This window comes from Lemur catta, chromosome 1 (assembly GCF_020740605.2).
Source record: "Lemur catta isolate mLemCat1 chromosome 1, mLemCat1.pri, whole genome shotgun sequence".
In the NCBI taxonomy this organism is placed as follows: Eukaryota; Metazoa; Chordata; class Mammalia; order Primates; family Lemuridae; genus Lemur; species Lemur catta.
The window spans coordinates 161,777,250-161,795,731 of record NC_059128.1 but is presented as its reverse complement, the minus strand read 5'-3'; the positions used below and the strand labels follow the sequence as shown (position 1 = coordinate 161,795,731).

Sequence of the window (18,482 nt, the reverse complement as noted above, 5' to 3'; positions counted from 1 at the left end):
AAACACTACATTCTAAGAATGAAAAATTACGTGAAGGTCAGAATTGCTTAGTTATACATTTGGCCCTTGAACACCACAGGTTTGAGCTACACAGGTCCACCCAGACACAGATTTTTTTTCAATAGACATAATCAAAAATTTTTTGGAGATTCATGACACTTTGAAAAAACTCACAGATGAACTGCATAGTCTATAAATATTGAAAAAATTAAGAAAAAGGTGTGTCATGAATGCATAAAATATATGCAGATATTAGTCTACTTATGTGTTAATCAATAAGGCTCTTCATCGACAGTAAGCTATTAGTAAAGTTTTGGGGGAATCAAAAGTTATACACAGATTTTTTTTTTTAATTTCAGGATATTATGAGGGTACAAACATTTTGGTTACATATTATGACTTTACCACATCCAAACCATGATTTGAGGAGTGCCCGTTCCCCCGCTACAATGCTCACCTCATCCATTAGTTGTGAGACTCCCCCAACCCCCCTATCCCCAAAGAATGTTACCACTGTGTGAGCACCTTAGTGTTGATCAGTCAGTGTCAATTTGATGGCAGGTACATGTGGTGCCTATTCTTCCATTCTTGTGATACCTCACTTCAGAGGATGGGCTCAAGCTCTATCCAGGAAAATATAACAGGTGCTAGATCACCGTCATTTTCTATAATTGAGTAGTATTCCATTGTACACATACACCATATTTTATGATTTACTAATGGATTGATGGGCACTTGGGTTGCTATAGAGTGAATTGTGCTGCCATAAACATTCGAGTACAGATTTCTTTATTATAGAATGACTTTTGTTCCTTTGGGTAGATGCCTAATAGTGCTATTGCTGGATCAAATGTTATTTCTATTTTTAGCTTTTTCAGGTATCTCCAAATTCTTTTCCACAGAGGTTGCACTAATTTGCAGTCCCACCAGCAGTGTACAAGTGTTCCTATCTCTCCACATCCTCGCCAGCATTTTTGCTTTGGGATTTTTTTTTGATAAAGGTCGATCTCACTGGGATTGAAATAGGATCCTCACCTCTTACCTCTTAACAAAAATCAATTCAAGATGGATAACAGATTTAAACCTAAGGCATGAAACCTTAAGAATCCTAGAAGAAAATGTAGGGAAGACTATTTCAGATATCGGCCTAGGCAAAGAATTTATGAAGAAGACCCCTAAAGCAATCACAGCAGCTACAAAAATAAATAAATGGGACATGATCAAATTAAAATATCACATTGTGGTTTTGATTTGCATTTCCCTAATGATTAGAGATGTTGAGTATTTGTTTATATGTTTGCTGGCCATTATTCTGTCTTCTTTTGAAAAGTTTCTGTTCATGTACTTTGCCCATTTATTGATGGGGTTGTTTGATTTTTTTCTTGTTGATTTTTTTGAGTTCTAGATAGATTCTTGTTATCAGCCCTTTATCGGATGTGTAGAGAGCAAATATTTTCTCCCATTTTGTAGATTGTTCACTCTAATGATAATTTCCTTGGCTGTACAAAAGCTTTTTAATTTGATCATATCCCATTTATTTATTTTTGTAGCTGCTGTGATTGCTTTGGGGGTCTTCTTCATAAATTCTTTGCCTAGGCCGATATCTGAAATAGTCTTCCCTACATTTTCTTCTAGGATTCTTAAGGTTTCATGCCTTAGGTTTAAATCTGTTATCCATCTTGAATTGATTTTTGTTAAGAGGTAAGAGGTGAGGATCCTGTTTCAATCTTCTGTATGTAGCTATCCAGTTTTCCCAGCATCATTTATTGAAAAGGGATTCTTTTCCCCAGTGTGTATTTTTGTCTGCTTTGTCAAAGATTAGATGACAATATGAGAATGGTTTCATCTCTGGATTCTCTGTCCTGTTCCAAACGTCTATGTCTCTATTCTTGTGCCAGTACCATGCTGTTTTAGTTTCTATAGCCTTGTAGTACAGCTTGAAGTCTGGTAGACTGATACCTCCCAGTTTGTTCTTTTTCCTTAAGATTGCTTTGGTTATACGAGGTCTTCTCTGGTTACATACAAAGCGTAGAATCATTTTTTCTAGACCTGTAAAGAATGATGATGGTACTTTGATAGGGAATGTATTAATTCTGTAGATCATTTTAGGTAGCATGGACATTTTAATGATGTTGATTCTACCAATCCAAGAGCAAGGTAGATTTTTCCATCTGTTCGCACCTTCTACAATTTCTTTTCTTAGTGTTTCATAGTTCTCCCTGTATATGTCTCTCACCTCTTTCGTTAAATATATTCCTAGATATTTAATTTTCTTTGAGGCTATTGTAAAAGGTACTTTGTTTTTTATTTGAATTTCAGCTTGACTGTTATTGGCATATAAGAATGCCTCTAATTTGTGTGTATTGATTTTGTATCCTGAGATTTTACTTAATTCATTTATCAATTCCAGGAGTCTCTTGGTTGAATCCTTGGGGTTTTCTAGATATAATATCATATCATCAGCAAAGAGTGGGAGTTTGATCTCCTCTACCCCCATTTGGATGCCCTTAATTCCCCTCTCTTGTCTAATTGCTCTAGCAAAGACTTCGAGCACTATGTTGAATAGAAGTGGGGATAGTGGGCATCCTTGTCTGGCTTCAGAGCTAAGTGGGAATGGTTTCAATTTTTCCCCATTCAGAATGATATTGACTATGAGTTTATCATATATGGCCTTGATAATTTTAATTATCGTATTTAATTTTAATTATCGTATATAGCCTTGATAATTTTATGCCTATTTTGCTAAGAGTTTTTATCATAAAGTTATGCTAGACTTTGTCAAATGCTTTTTCTGCATCAATTAAGAGAATCATATGGTCTTTGTTCTTGCTTTTATTTATGAGGTGAATTGCATTTATAGGTTTGCATATATTGAACCAGTCTTGCATCTCTGGTATAAAGCCCACCTGGTCATGGTCAATTATTTTCTTTAATAGCTGTTGGATTCAATTTGCTAAAATTTTGTTGAGGATTTTTGCATCAATATTGATGAGGGACATTGGTCTGTAGTTTTCTTTTTTTGTTATGTCCTTTCCTGGTTTGGGTATCAAGGTGATATTGGCTTCGTAGAATGAGTTGGGGAGGATACTATCTTCCTCAATGTTGTGGAATAATTTCTGTAGTATACATATGAGTTCTTCTTTGTATGTTGGGTGGAACTGGGAAGTACAGCCATCTGGTCCAGGACTTTTCCTTTTTGGAAGGCTTTTAATTACTGCTCCAACTTCTGCGCTTGATATTGGTCTGTTCAGGAATTCTAATTCCTCCTGGGTGAACTTAGGGAGGGTGTATGTTTCCAGGAATTTGTCCATTTCCGCCACATTATGTAGTTTGGGGCATATAGGTTTTTATAGTATTCAAAGATAATATTTTGTATTTCCGTGGTGTCTGTTGTGACCTCTCCTTTTTCATTTCTAATTGAGTTTATTAGACTCCTTTCCATTTGAGTTCTTGTCAATCTGGCAAGAGGGCTGTCAATTTTGTTTATCTTTTTGAAAAAACAGCTTTTGGTTTTATTGATCTTCTGTATAGTTCTTTTATTCTCAATTTCATTGAGTTCTGCTTTGATCTTGGTTATTTCCTTTCTTCTGCTAGGTTTGGATTTGATTTGCTCTTCCTTTTCCAATTCCTTGAGACTGTTTATTAGATTGTTGATATTTGAGCTTTCTGGGGTTTTTTTGGATGTGAGCATTTAATGCTATTAGTTTTCCTCTGAGGAATGCTTTTGTTGAATCCCACAGATTTTAATAACTTGTGTCCCAATTATCATTTAGTTAAAAAAGAATGTTTTGATTTCTCTCTGTATTTCCTCGTTTACCCAATAGTTATTCAACAATAGATTGTTTAGTTTCCGTCACTTTGTGAGGTGGTGAATATATCTGTTGGAATTGAACTCTAACTTTATACCACTATGATCTGAGGAGATATACGGTATTATTTCTATTTTTTTGAATTTGCTGAGGTCTGATTTGTGGCCTATTATGTGATCAATTTTGCAGAGAGTTCCATGAGCTGATGAGAAGAATTTGTATTCGGCTTTATTTGAATGGAATGTTCTATAGAAGTCTGTCAGACCCTTTTGTTCTAGAGCTCTACTTAAGTCCATTATTTCTTTGCTTATTTTTTGTTTGGAAGATCTGTCCAGTTCATTCAGTAGGGTGTTGACGTCTCCAGCTATTATGGCGTTATTGTTTATCATGCTATTTAGATCAGACACGGTTCGCTTTATGTATCTGAGTACTCCTGAGTTGGGTGCATAAATATTAACAATTGTTAAGTCTTCTTGTTGGAGCTTCCCTTTCACCATCATATAGTGGCCATCTTTGTCCTTTCTTACTTTTGCTATTTTAAAGCTTATGTTATCTGAAATAAATATAGCTATCCCTGCTATCTTTTGACACCCATTTGCCTGGAGGATTGTTTTCCATCCCTTGACCTTAGCCTGAAAGCATCTTTGTGGGTTAGATGTGTTTCCTGTAGACAGCAGAAACCAGGCTTGTGGATTTTTATCCACTCTGCCAGTCTATGTCTCTTCAGATGACAATTCAAGCCATTCACGTTTATTCAGCGGATTGATATTTGAGGTAAATTTCCATTCATATTGTTAGATGAATTCCTATTGTTTTGTTTTACTCCTTGAGCCATTGTGGAGACCAGGTTCTAGACTTTAAGTCTTGAGAGATTTTACTTTGGAGAGTGTCTAATGTGCTGTTCTGTGTTTAATGTAGGTCTGAGTACTTCCTGCAGGGTTTGTCTGGTCTTTGCAAATTCTATCCGTGTTTGCTTGTCTGGGAAGGTCTTTATTTCTCCCTCATAGATGAAATTTAATTTTGCAGGGTAGAGGACTCTAGGTTGGCCATTATTCTGTTTTAGAAGATTAAGGATAGGCACCCAGTCCCTTCTGGTTTATGAAATTTCAGTTGAGAAGTCTGCAGTTAGTCTGATAGGTTTTCCTTCGTAAGTTATCTGCTCCTTTTGCCTCACTGGTCAAAGGATTGCTTCTTTCATTTTTACTTTGGTCAGCCTAATAACTATGTGACGTGGTGATTGCCTTTTCACATTGAGTCTCCCAGGAATTCTGTGTGCTTCTTGTATCTGGATATCTAGATTTCTGGCCAGGCCAGGCATATTTTCCTCCAGTACTCCATGAAATAAGTTTTCCAGCCCTTGTGTATTTTCTTCTTCTCTCTCAGGGATACCAATGATTCCTATATTTGGCTTCTCTACATAATCCCATATTTCTTGTATGTTTTGGTCTTGTCTCTTGTTTCTGTGTTCTTTTTCTTCGTCTGATTTGTTTAGCACATAGACGTTATCTTCAAGTTCTGAGATTCTTTCCTCTGTGTGATCCATTCTGTTCTTGAGGCTTTCCACTGTGTTTTGAAATTCCTTGAAAGTCTCCTTCAATTCCAAGATTTCTGTTTGGTTTTTCCATAGTATTTCAATTTCTTTAGAGAATTTATCATTCATTTCCTGTATTGTTCTTGTGGTTTCTTTATGTTGGGTTTCTATTTTCTCTTCAATTCCACTGAGTTTTCTTACAATCCATATTCGGAATTGTTCCTCTGTCAATTTAATCATACCATGTACATTGTTATCTGACAGAGATTGAATATTTTCTTTTGGGGGTGACTTTTCTCTCTCATCTTTCATATTTCCAGAGTCCTTTCACTGATTCTTTCTCATCAGGCTACTTTGTCAAGAACTGAGGGTGCTGGGGCTGGTTTATGGTTTTAACTCTAAATCTCCAAAGGAACGTTCCTCAACAGTACTAAGGAGATGCACTCTGGTCCTGTATTGCCTTACAGGTGTTTTAGCCTGTTGGGTAGTCTCTGTCCTGTTGTCTTCACCTCTTGCCAAAGGAGATTAGTAAGTTGGGACCCCTTGCTTAGTCTCCCAGGTGGTGAATCACTCTTGTGTGAGTGACTCCACTGCCCTCCACTAGTTTAAGATGGAAGGTACTGCATTGGGCTAAGGGGTTACTCTCTCTTTTGTTGCTTGTAGTTTGCATGGAGGAGTCGATTACCAAGATATTCCAATACCTTTGTATTGGGCTCTAAACCCCCAAATGGGGTATAACAGTGCCCCAATCTTTGACAAATATCTTGTCACTCCCAAGGGTTACTTGAGCCCTGTTACTGCTTTAGGTGGGGTAAGAAGAGCAACAGGTACCTGCAAGCCTGAGAGCATATACTTCTGTCTTTGCATGATCTGCTGCTAGGAGAGAGCTGCTAATATGTTACTCAGGGATCTTTAGCCACACTTGTGAGGCAGCTCCAGGTCCGGGGGTGGGGGGGCAATTGGTGCAATTCCTAAGGACTCTGGCCAAGATTTTCCTTCCCGGACCACAAGCCCCAAAGCTGGCAGCAGCCTGGGTGCCAAAGGCTAGTCCTAGTGTTACATTCTCATCATATGATCAAAACCAACCCACTGGTCCGATTAAACAGTCTGTCCCCTTTTGCTTAGTTCCAAGGTCCCACAGATTCACCCCAGTCACACAGAAAAAACTACTTTTCTTTCTCCCTGCCTCCAAGGGCATAGCCTGCCCCGCCAGGCTCGGGGAGGGGTGTTGCCTGAGACCGCAGCACATTCCAGCCCAGAAAACGTCTTCTCTCTTTCCTCCCCTCTTCCAAGGGTGGGGTCTGTCACGCCATAGGGGGAGTCAAGCCAGTCAAGCCACAGAACTGGGGCAGAGGCGCTGCCAGAGGCCGCGGTGCATCTCAGCTGGGAAAGCGGCTTCTCTCTTTACTCCACCCCTCCAACGGTAGGGTTTGTCTGGTCGCCAGAAATACATTTGGGGCGGGGCTCGGCCAAGAAAGCACCTTCTCTCATTACTCCACACCTCCAAGGGCAGAGTTTGGTTGGCGTGAGACAGAAGCAGCTGGGCAGGGGGAAAGCTCCTCCGAGGCGGCCGGGCAACTCAGCCTCTTCAAGGGCAAGGTTTGACCTGCCCCAGGGGAAAGAGCACGGGGCTTCTCTCCTTCCTCCCCTCGTCCAAGGGCGGAGCCTGCTCTGCCGGGCAGGGGCAGGGGCGGTGGTGCCGCCTGAGTCCATTGCGTGCCTGAGTCCATTGCGTGCGCTTGCCCTGCTGGGCTGGAGAAGGGGCGGCGCCCAGTTTGGCAACAGCACCACAGCGGTTTTAGGCTACAGACCCCCCAAAACGGCAGCTGCCCCACCCACGGAGAGCCAGTACTGGAAGGGGCTGCTGGGGGGGGGGGGCAGCAGGTGCTGCTCTATTCCCTATTGTATATCTCGCATTCTCCAAATTTAGCGATGGATTCTCCAATTCACCTTTTTTCCCCCAATGCTGCTTGAAACTAGTAAAAATACTGACTCTAAACCTGACAAAGAGAACACATAATAGAACTGCATAATTGTTGCACTTATGAAGATAACTGCAAACATCCAAAAGAAAGTTTTAACACGTAGAAATCCACACTATATTAGAACAATAATATACAACAAATAAGGTTTATTCCAAGAACATAAGAATAATTTGATATTAGAAAAATCTACAAATACAATTCACCATATTGGCAGGACAAACAGTGGAAAATATATCAAGAAAAGCCAAAAGGCATTTCATAACAGTCATCATCCATGCCTATAAAAAATAATATTACATATAATTTCAAAGAGGACATACACATGCACACACACCCCCTAACCAAAGGCAGCACAATGTTTAATGGAGCAATATTTAAAACATTACCATCAATGTCAGACACAAAACAAGGGGCCTGGCTGCCATCACTCTAATCAAAATTATTCTGAAAGTGGTAGCCAAAGGAATTAGATAAGCAAACTAAATAAAAGGTATAAATATTAGAAAGGAAGCAGTAACATTTGCTAATGTTTGTATTTTCTACATAGAAAACCAAAGATAATCAATTAAAAAACTATCAAAATCATGACAATAAATATGTGAGACCAGCTGAAAAACTTGAGAAAGAGAACAGTAAGGGATGTCTGATCCTACCCAGATATTATAATGTACTAAGAATTACACGAAAGCGCTCCTAACGCAAAAACAGACAAATAGCTCAATGGAATAAAACCAAGGCTCCAGAAATATTAATACATCTAAGAACATATGGGGACTCAGGATGTAATAAAGGTGGTGTTTCAAATTAGTGTTAAAAAAAGATTAGTTATTCAATAAATGATGCTGCAAAAGTTATCTAGCCATTTGAAAAATAAACATGGATCCTTAGTTTCTCTATACACAAAAAAATCTTTCCAGATCGGTCAAAGATTTATTCATAAAAAAAATGAAACCATACAATTTAGTATCAATTAAGTGTTAACAGTTTTATTATCTTGGAACAGGGAAAATTTTTCCAACATTATCCCAAAACCATAAAGTAAGAAAGTAATATATGGGACTAAATAAAAATTTAATAGCTCTTCCTAAGAATAAAAAAATCTATAAGCAAAATTTAAAAACAAAGTTGGGAAAATTTACAATATATAATAGGAAATGGGTTAAAAGCTACAATATCCAAAGAGCTCTCGAAAATCAGTAAGAAAAAAAGTGAACACCGCAAAAATAAACAAAGGGCTTAAATAGGCATTAAAGAAATAAATAAGAATAAATGCAATCTATGACACCACTGCACTCCAACCTGGGCAACAGAGAAAGACCCTGTCTCAAAAAAAAAAAAAAAAAGGCAATGTATCAATTTTTGCCAATAGATTGACCAAAAACAATGATTTACAATAACCCCTGGTTGCAAGGTTATGAACAAATGAGTCCTCTCCTGCGCTAATAGCTGGGGTATAAATTAATATTTATCTTTCTATAAAGCAGTTTGGCAATAAGTACCAACATCTAAATTGTACATACCCTTTGATACAATATTCCCAATTCCAGAAATATGCTTAAGGTAACAACATCAGTATGTAAGGATTTATGAAAGATGAAATTTAAAAAACAGAATTCAAAACTAATTAAAATTAGGAGTTACATGCACAATTAAAATTTAAAGATTAAGAAACCATAGGAATAACAACATAGAACATTAAGTAAAACTGTTTAAGAAAGGTGGGAATAAAGGTCACTTTAAAATTTTACTTAATGTTCTTATCCAGTACTTAATGTACTTATCCGGTGGGCAATCATATACACAGATCTAAAAGCTCAGAGAAGAAATCTGGGTTGAAGATCTAAGATAACAGACTATTAAGAAGCTTTTTTTCTCTTTGTCACGGTAATCCATCACTATCTTCTTTGTAATCCTCAACCACTCAGTTACTACTCCATAATTCTCTGATAATGTCTTTACAAAAAATCTCTCTCTCATTTCATTAATGCCCATATCAGTAGTTTTATGTTATGGGGAAACCCAAGTTTTATCAACATTTTGCAAGGTAGAATGCACGACTACCACTGGTCAGGGCATTTTGCAGATAGTTTTACAACAAGAAGGAAGGATATTAGAGGGACTGATCACAACTGATATTAGGACTGATACTAGTGGGAAGCATCTGTATTCCTGATCAAAGTAGAAAGGAGGAAGGGAAATATTCTTTCAAACAAAAGAAACAAAGTAAATCCATAAAATAAATAGGAAGCCAGAAAATTAACAAGAGGGCAGAGTCAAAGGAGTCCAGAAAGATAATCATAAAGTAGAAAGAAGGCCAGAGAAAGAAGAGTTCACATACCAGGCACTTCCCCATTCCTACCTCTTCTATTATGTCCTGCCTTCACTGCACCCAAGTCTCTTTATCATTTCCCAATGGCTTCCATTACACTCAGTTCTGACAATTACAGAATTTAAGTAGTCCAGGGCAGAGACATAGCTTGAAAAGAAAACTCAAGGTAAGGACCTAACCAGAAGAAGAAAATCATGAGACTTGATACTACAAACAAGATATACAATGTTGCAAATTCTGAACTCTGCAGTCTGTTAGTTTTGGGTTTGTTTGTTTGTTTGTTTGGAGACAGGGTCTCACTCTGTTGCCCTGGCTAGAGTGCAGTGATCTCATCATAGCTCACCTCAGCCTCCAACTCCTAGGCTTCAGCAAAACGCCTGCCTCAGCCTCCTACATAGCTGGGACTACAGGCACATGCCACCAGGCCTGGCTAATTTTTCTATTTTTTGTAGACATGGGTCTTACTATGTTGCTCAGGCTGGTCTCAAATTCCTGGCCTCAAGCAATCCTCCCATCTCGGCATCCCAAAGTGCTGGGATTACAGGTATGAGCCACTTTGCCCGGCCTGTCTTTTAATCTCTGCCAAACCACATAGAAAAACTCTTCAAGCTCTAAGGAGATAAAAGTGTAAAACCTCAGAGTAATTGCTTGGGAGGTGGAGCTACACAACCACAATTATATAAGGAAGCTGGAGGCACTTTAACTTAAAGTCCCAGAGAGCTGTGTAAATTACCAGGAGTCTTCTGACAAAAAGTAGAATCACAAAACTTCTGAACTAGAAGGGTCCCTAGAGATCATTTGGTGGAGTGGTTTTCCAGATATTTTAAAACTCTTTTGAGATCTAAGTAGATCAAATCACATAGGTACCATATTAAAACATATTTCAAATTAATGAAATTAAGAAAATCATTCCAGCACAGCTTCCATAAGTGAAAATTAATCATGAAAAAACCCTTACAAAAAAAATTGCTGGCCCCATATGGTATAATTATCTACCTGGAAAAACTAAGAGAATTAATCAAAAAGCCATTATAATGATTAAGAAATTCAGAAAGTGATTGGTTACAAAATAAATATACAGCCAAAAAATCGGTAGTTCTATTTACAAGCAATAGTCAGGTTATGAAAATATATGTATTTTTTACATACTGTGTGTGTGTATATATATGTATGTAAACTTTAAAGAGAGAGAGAATGAGAAAGAGAGAAAAAGAAATCCCATTCACAAAAATAAAAATAAAATACAGTGGGACAGAACAGAAGACCAAATGATAATGTTTCTGACATCCACAGAAAAAGAGATCATTTTTTAAGTAGTATTGAGGAAATTGGCTAACCAAAAGTTTTAGGACTCTCTACCTCACACTAACAATTAAACATGTTCTAGAATAATTGGAAAACCAAAAGTTGAAAATGAAAGTATGAAAATAGTTGAAAAAACACAAATTAATTGCTATATGAACATATGGTAGGAAAAGCCTATCAATATAAGATACCTAAAGGAAGAGCAAGATTTAACTACATTAAATGTTAAAACCTGTAAGAAGGCAAGAGAAGGGAAGTATAAAGTCAATTAAACCTGAGTAAAGTTGTTAAAATAAAGAAAAAATGATAATACCTAACTAATAATGGCAAGTACAAGGCCTCTCAAATGGTTTTGTAGTAAAGGTAAAAAAGTACAATCTTTCTGGTGGGCAATTTGGCCATCTGTATCAAAACTGCTAAACGTGCAGATCTTTTGACCTAGTAATTCCACTCACAACAATTTTTCCTAAACAATGCATAGGCACAAGGGGATATTAGCTATAATAATGTTCAGTGTAGCATTACTTGTCATAAAGATTGTCTAAGAATGGAGGATCTACTCATAGCACATTCATACAATGAACTAGTATGCAGCCACTAAAAATTATATGGAAAAGTAATGACATAAATAATATCATAAAATATCAAATGAAAAACAAATGCTAGCAACAAAATAGCATAAATTCATTTTCAGTTTTTAAAAAGTAGATCTATATATAGCTACACACACAACCCAAGGTAAAGAAATTAAAATTAATCCCTACCTTGGAGAAATGAAGGTGAGTGGGAAAGCAATTTATCCCAAGCCTCCTTAAGCCACTGGCATCTACTTATCAAAATGAGTATTCTTACCATAGACTCTCTTTCTCATGGAAGTAAAAGAAGCCTAGTGTAATAAATGCAGTAGACAAATATGGAAATAATGGTACCACCTGCCCATCTCCTATCAACTCTACATCTCCAATCTCGTTCTGCAAGCTCTACCAGATATGCAGGGCAATCGATCCACTACTTTACCCCAGGATGGCAAGAGATGTAATGTTAATTTAGTAACTCCTCTTGGATTTCTGCTAGGTAGCTACTGAGACACCTCCAAAGTTACCTGTCACAGGAAACTCTAAAGGGGTTGATTCTGACACCCACTTGTTACCAACAAACAGAATGCACACCTCTGCAGGCAGAACCTATGACTTGGGCTCAGTCTTCTTGCAGTGTCACCCCAACACCATCAGAAAGTGGGACCCATTCCTCTCTGATGCATCTTCCCCAAGGTGGTTACATCAGAAGTAGGGGCTTGATTCTCACTGGTCTAATTATTCTGAAGATTCACTAATTAGAAGTGGGTGTCTAATTACTTTTAGTTCAACATTTTTATCTAACTTAGAGACAAAAAGTTTAGTAACTCAGTAACTCTAGGAGATAAAACACTCCTGTTAACCAACGCCTATTACTAGGCTTTCCAAACTAATACTTGCAGTACAAAACTGGTATTTGTTTTTCAGCATCTCTCAAAGCGAGATAGCCCTGAAGAGAACTTTAAGAAATTCTCAACAGTGCAGGTAATTATTTTTGATCATTTATTTGTATGAAATTTCTACAATAGGCATTACTTTTTATAAGAGAAAAAAAGCGGCTTTTTCTAACAGCAGACCAAACTACCATACTGTGACTACTGAATCTAATATATGCACCCACAGCAGGATTTTCTTCAGACATACATAGTACAGCTAGGCTGCAATAAGTGATCACATAAAACTACATTCAACCGATTTTAAAAAGTCAATCATTCTTCTACATGTAGGGTTCATGACCAGCAAAAAAGATAAGCACTCTTGTCTTAACAAAAGTTTATGTAACTTGTAATCATCTATGCCTATTTCAAATCTCTTAAGAATATTTTGTTTCATAACTAGTAACCATTTTTTATAGGCAACTGAGTTAAGAAAAATGATAAATCTGCAATGTAAAATAGTTTCATCGAGTCAGCCACAGAAACCACATGCAGCATTGAACAATGACCAAATGACATTATCTTCAGATGTTTTTTTCATTCAAACTAATGGACATTTAATGAGCACCTACTGTATGCCAAGCCCTGTGTTCCAGGAGTTCTGTCTAGCAGAGATGAGAATTATGATGAATAGAATTACATATAAAATTATAAAACATATATATACATACACAGAGACCCAAACTCTTATCTTCATTTCCAAAAATCCAAAAACCAAACTCTGAAAACAAAAATTGTTTTGTAAGTTGTAAACAAAACCTGACCTGAACTAATGTGAAGCTTTTTATAGTCTTTGTTATTCTAATTGGCATAAATATGTATAATTTTGCTGGGAAAACTAATGTGTACAATTATGGGGTGATTGCTCCAATCCACAGGAGGTTTCATGATATTCAGCCATCTTAATTTTCTAAATTCCAAGACATTTTTACTTGAGACACATATGCTACCATGAGTTTTGGATAAAGGTCTATAGACCAGGTGTGTTAGATGTAAAGAAAGATGAATTATTTTAAGGAGCAAAGGAGTCAGCTGAGGTGAGTAAAAGGTATAGCCAGAGAAGCCTTCAGAAAAAAGATGATCCTGTTCTAGGCTTCACACACTATCCTTGAGAATTTTTAACCAACCCTTTCACACCACCATCAGACACATTTTTTAACTGCCCTATTTCCCTGTTTTGAAAGATCTGAGCTGTCAAACCATATTTATCCACAGTTTTCCCAAAGGGGTAAGAGCATTATTATATCAATTTTGTATTTTTATCCAAAATTACAAACTTTTTTTTCTTGGCCCTCATAGCCTTATCCCAAATAAATTGTACAATTTCCAAAAATATAGTCAGTCTCAATTATGTGGATATGATCAACCACACTGTGGATTATCCATACTAGAACATAATTTCTAACACTTATCTGATAGCATTAAGCATTTTATACATACACACCCACATGACACACACACTCATTTAATTCTGAAAACACCCTATGAGGTAGTTATTCCCATTTTAAAGATGAGAAAAGTAAGGCACTGTGAGGCTAAGTAACTGACCAACATGGCATTATAACAGATACCATGATAATACAGAATTTATAAAAATATTAAAGTTATTAATGAAAATACCAATGAGAAGGTTTCCATTATTTAGATGTGCAACAAATGCTCCCTCAGGTTTACAATAAGTAATGAGTTGGCCACTCGGCTGTGAGGCCCAGAAAGGATAGCACAGCTGGTGTGACCAGGTACCCCACAGCACAACTCAGGGTAAAAAATGAAAAAGCCATCAAGTGAACATGCAGCAAAGGCTTCAACTACTACCCTAATATTCAAAGAGAGCAAGAGGGAGAATTTGGACAATTCTAACAGATAATCATTATATGGGTATTATTTTTAAATATTTGTATAACATTTGCAGAATAGTAAACATTTTCCTAAACACTAATGTGTTTTTGAGAAAGCATTTCCAACTGAGATTTGTTGTTATATTTCCTTCCTTCAGAAACTCATCATTATCTCAGTAATAGATAATTGATGCTATTAAAAGCAGCCCACAGGCCCTCGCCCCTAATATCCTCCCTCCCCTCTCCCATCTCCCCCATTGCCTCCCATCCCATCACCCTGTGGTCCCCAACCCCCGGGCCACAGACCAGTATTGGTCCACGACAGTACGGGGGCTCCAAAGCTCCACAGTGCCAGGCCTGTCTCCCCCTTCCTCTCCCCCCAACCAAAAATTGTCTTCCATGAAACTTAGGGAGGGGGGACGTACAGCAGGAGGTAAGTGCAGGCAAGTCAAGAAGCTTTGTTGGTATTTATAGCCGCTCCCCATGGCTCCCCTCACCGCCTGAGCTCCACCTCCCCACCTCTTGTTCATGGAAAAATTGTCTTCCATGAAACCTATCCCTGGTGCCAATAAGGTTGGGGACCTCTGCCATCACCCCACCACAACCTCACACTTCTCAGGTTCTAGTACACACACTGTATGTACTTCCATTCCAGTGATCTATCCACATTGAGAGAAATGTCTTAGATCAGGTATTCAAGCATCACATCTCAAACTAGTGCTCAAAATAGGACAAAGATTTCAGTGGTCTGAGACAAAAAGGAAGTTGGGGGAAAGATGATATCTTAATTTTTTATGAAATACAAACAAATTATTCAACTAAAAGATCCTTTATTCTGAGGTTGTCCTTAACGTTTTCAGCATTAAAATATTGCTCTTACTGCCCACATAAAAAGTCAGCATCCCAGTCAATCCCTAAACCTAAGTGTTAGAATAACGAATATAGAATAAATCTACCATGTATGCATGGGTGGGTGGAGGGCAGACACAGGCAGGAAATGAGGGACTGAAAAACTTGCAGAGTCGAAAGGAAGTAGATCTTTTACATTTAACAGTGACATAGAAACTTAGAAAATGACTAGTCCAGCAAACAAGTGCAAGCAAAATAAAATTTCACAAATGTCATTATCTTATTCAGAAACGATTACAAGCATTGAGGTTTTTCATTTTAGAGTGGGATAAAATGAAAATAAAAGGATGACAAATTTGACTTTTAAAATGAAAGTAAAGCTCATAATTCTCAACAATACTAGGAAAAAGGAATTTACAAGAATATACTTAATTTACTTTCTAAATACTAAATTAATAATATAGCAACATATAGAAGATGGTTAAGAGCATGTACTCTGGTGTCAGCCAGCCAGAATCCCAGTTCTCTGTTAGTTGTGTAAACCAGGGCATATGATTTACCCTCTCTGCTTCAGTATTCTTAAAGGCTGTTGTGAGGATTAAATGAGTTAAGGCATGTAAAGCACTTAGAACAGTGCCTGGCACTTAGTAAGTGCTTTAGATGTACTGTCATAAATGTTATTTAATAATATGAAGAAACAAAGGTAAAGTAAGGACTACAATGAAGACTATAAAAATTACGGTACTAAACGTAGATGATGTTATATTTCCATAGAATTCTTTAAAAGTTAACTACAACTATTTTCATGTACATAAAGTATATGAGGTTAATGTATGACACTTCTAAACTTTTTAATTTACATTAGAAAAAAATCTGAATCCAGTTAGGACACAGGCAGTAAGTATGACTCTCAATTGTTTGCATATTTGCTTCTAAGGCTCAGGACCGCACAACTCAACAGGCCAAATTTGAGTAAGTAAAAGAGGGCACACACTCAATACTTCTACCAATAAAAGAAACTTTCATTCACAGACACAAGATTCTTAACCTACATGTTGATAAAACCCAATTACTCATAGCTGAGCAAGTCTTTTGGCTAGAGGCACACAAAACTTCTATGGGAAAATTAACAGGCCAGGTGAACCAGGCACCACAGCCTACAGAGATGGTATCTGCACTCTTCCTGTCCCCTCCCTCAGGATCTAGACTTGGCCTGCTCACTCTGCATAAGGGATCTCCTTAGACAAACTTCCTCAGTACACCAGACCATTTGCCCCTTCTCCTAACCCACCTCTCCACCTGGAACGAATTATTAAAACGAACATATTCATTGATAAATACATCACTTTATTTCTTTGCACACAAGTTATCTACAACCTTGCTACTCAAGGATGGTTCCACGTCTGGCAGCACACAGGAGCTTCTTAGAAACGCAGAATATCAAGTTGCATCATAGATCTACTGAATCAGAATATGTATTTTTAACAAGAGTCCCAAGTGATTTCTACCCATATTAAGGTTTGAGCACAAGTCTGTGACACTACTGCAGATAGAGGTAAAATTAAAAATGCTCAAGTTTACAAATGAATTCAGAGATAAGGTATGAAAATTACCAAGACATGGAATCAGAAAAGCCCAAAGAGAAAAACAAATATATAAATGAATTTCTTTGCCACTTATAGCAAAAGTGTTAAAAGATTTTTCAGCAATGCCTACTTTAACGCTTCCTTGCTTTAAGTATTTTGTGTAACACAACACTAATAATTTATAGTTTTATTGGGACTATATTTTGATGTACAAAGAGTACAAAAGAATGACTGGGTCTAGAAATTCCAGCGCAATCTGACCCAAAGGTGTGAAACCTGCATGTTAAAATTTCAGGATTTAGTCCAATTCAGAATTGACAAATGAACTCTTTCCAGAAAGTCACTATTCAGAAAAAAATCTAGAAGATGTTAACTTTAAGCACAGATGACATTCCTGGAATTAAAACTATTTAATAACTACTATCGAACAAGCTCTGGGTCACTTGTAGACTCGAATACTGTTTTGGAAGGTCCGTGTTTGGTTTTCCAGGAAAAGTAGTGGGTTGGGGTGCAGTGGCGGGGGAACCAACTTTCAACCTGTGCAAAGTTTTTCTTCATATCCCTAAAGGCCTCACGTCCTTACAGGTGAATGAACTTAAGTCGTACTAAAAATAAGGCATTTCCTGTCCCCAAAAGTGAAGTTAAGGCTTCTCTCTTCTAAAGGCTACAACTTAAAAAGTTCTAGGATTCTGGGCCGGATTCGCTTCCGGCCAGCGAAGGAAGCTTGCCGCCCTTGGCTGAAATGAACAGGGAAATTTACCAAGGAGGAAGTTGAGCCCTAAGCCAGCCACCAGGCTCTCCCCTCTCGCTGCAGCTGGCCTTCCAGCTAGACCGCGACCTCCTGGGGAAGGGAAGGGGGGCGGGCGGGCAGGCTGGCAGCAGCCACCTCGCCCCGCGCGCCCTGCGCGCCCCGGTGCTGAGGGAGCCACCCAACCCCCACGCCGGCTCTGGGAAGCGCAAAGACGGGTGGAGGTGGTGGCGGCAGCAGCAGCCTCGGGCCTTCTCGGGAGGCGGCAGCGGCGCGAGGGGAGGAGGAACTGTCCTAAGAGGCTGAGAGGGAAGCCGGGGCGGGGGCGACTGCGTGTGGAGGCTGCACTGGAGGAAGGCGGAGGCGCTCGCGGGGTGGGGGGCTTGAGCTTTTTTATGATTATCATCATCATTTTGTTTTACCTGTGGCGCGGAAGTGCTCCCCAGGTCCTACTCCCTGAATCCTCCTCCTCCCCTCCTCTTTCTCTCTCTCTCCCTCAGTCTGCCGGGCGCTCGCGGAACCGGCCGGGCCCGGCCCGACCTGAAAGAGAACAGGGCGGGAGGGGTGGCGGCGGTGACCAGCGGCCACGTGACCACGCTCGCGCCGTAACGGCGGCAGCCTCCTGCCGCGCGCCCTCCCCGCGCTCCACCTCTAATAACCCCGCAGCCCGCGCTCCCGGGAAGCTCGTGCGCAGGCGCCCGCCCGGGACCGGAGACTGCGCGGGGACGCGCGACGCGCTCGCTCTCAGGTCCAGGTTTCGGGAGCCCGCGAGGCGCGAGACGCGAGTAGATGGGGAGTGAGCCACGGACGGAGCTCTCTTCTGCCGAGCCGGCCGGCTGCTGGGCGCATGCGCGTGAGGGCTTTCTCCCTCTCCTTCCCTCTACCCCTTCCCGCCAGCGCGCATTTGGGAACCCGCTACTGGGTCTTAGTCGGCGCTTCACACCCCACACCGCCTTCCCAGGGTGGGACAAAGGAGAGAAGTCAGTCCCTGG

General features: G+C 39.1%; 1 protein-coding gene across 2 annotated transcripts in view; it reads right to left on the bottom strand.

Moving 5' to 3' along the window:
- Positions 1-18,160, bottom strand: part of TBC1D5 (TBC1 domain family member 5) — a 538,038-nt gene extending 519,878 nt beyond the window's left edge. For both annotated transcript variants that reach the window (XM_045538232.1, XM_045538239.1), the window contains exon 1: positions 17,913-18,160. The gene's annotated coding sequence lies outside the window, so the exon portion shown is untranslated. The remainder of the gene's footprint in view (positions 1-17,912) is intronic.
- Between the last annotated feature and the right edge of the window lie 322 nt (positions 18,161-18,482).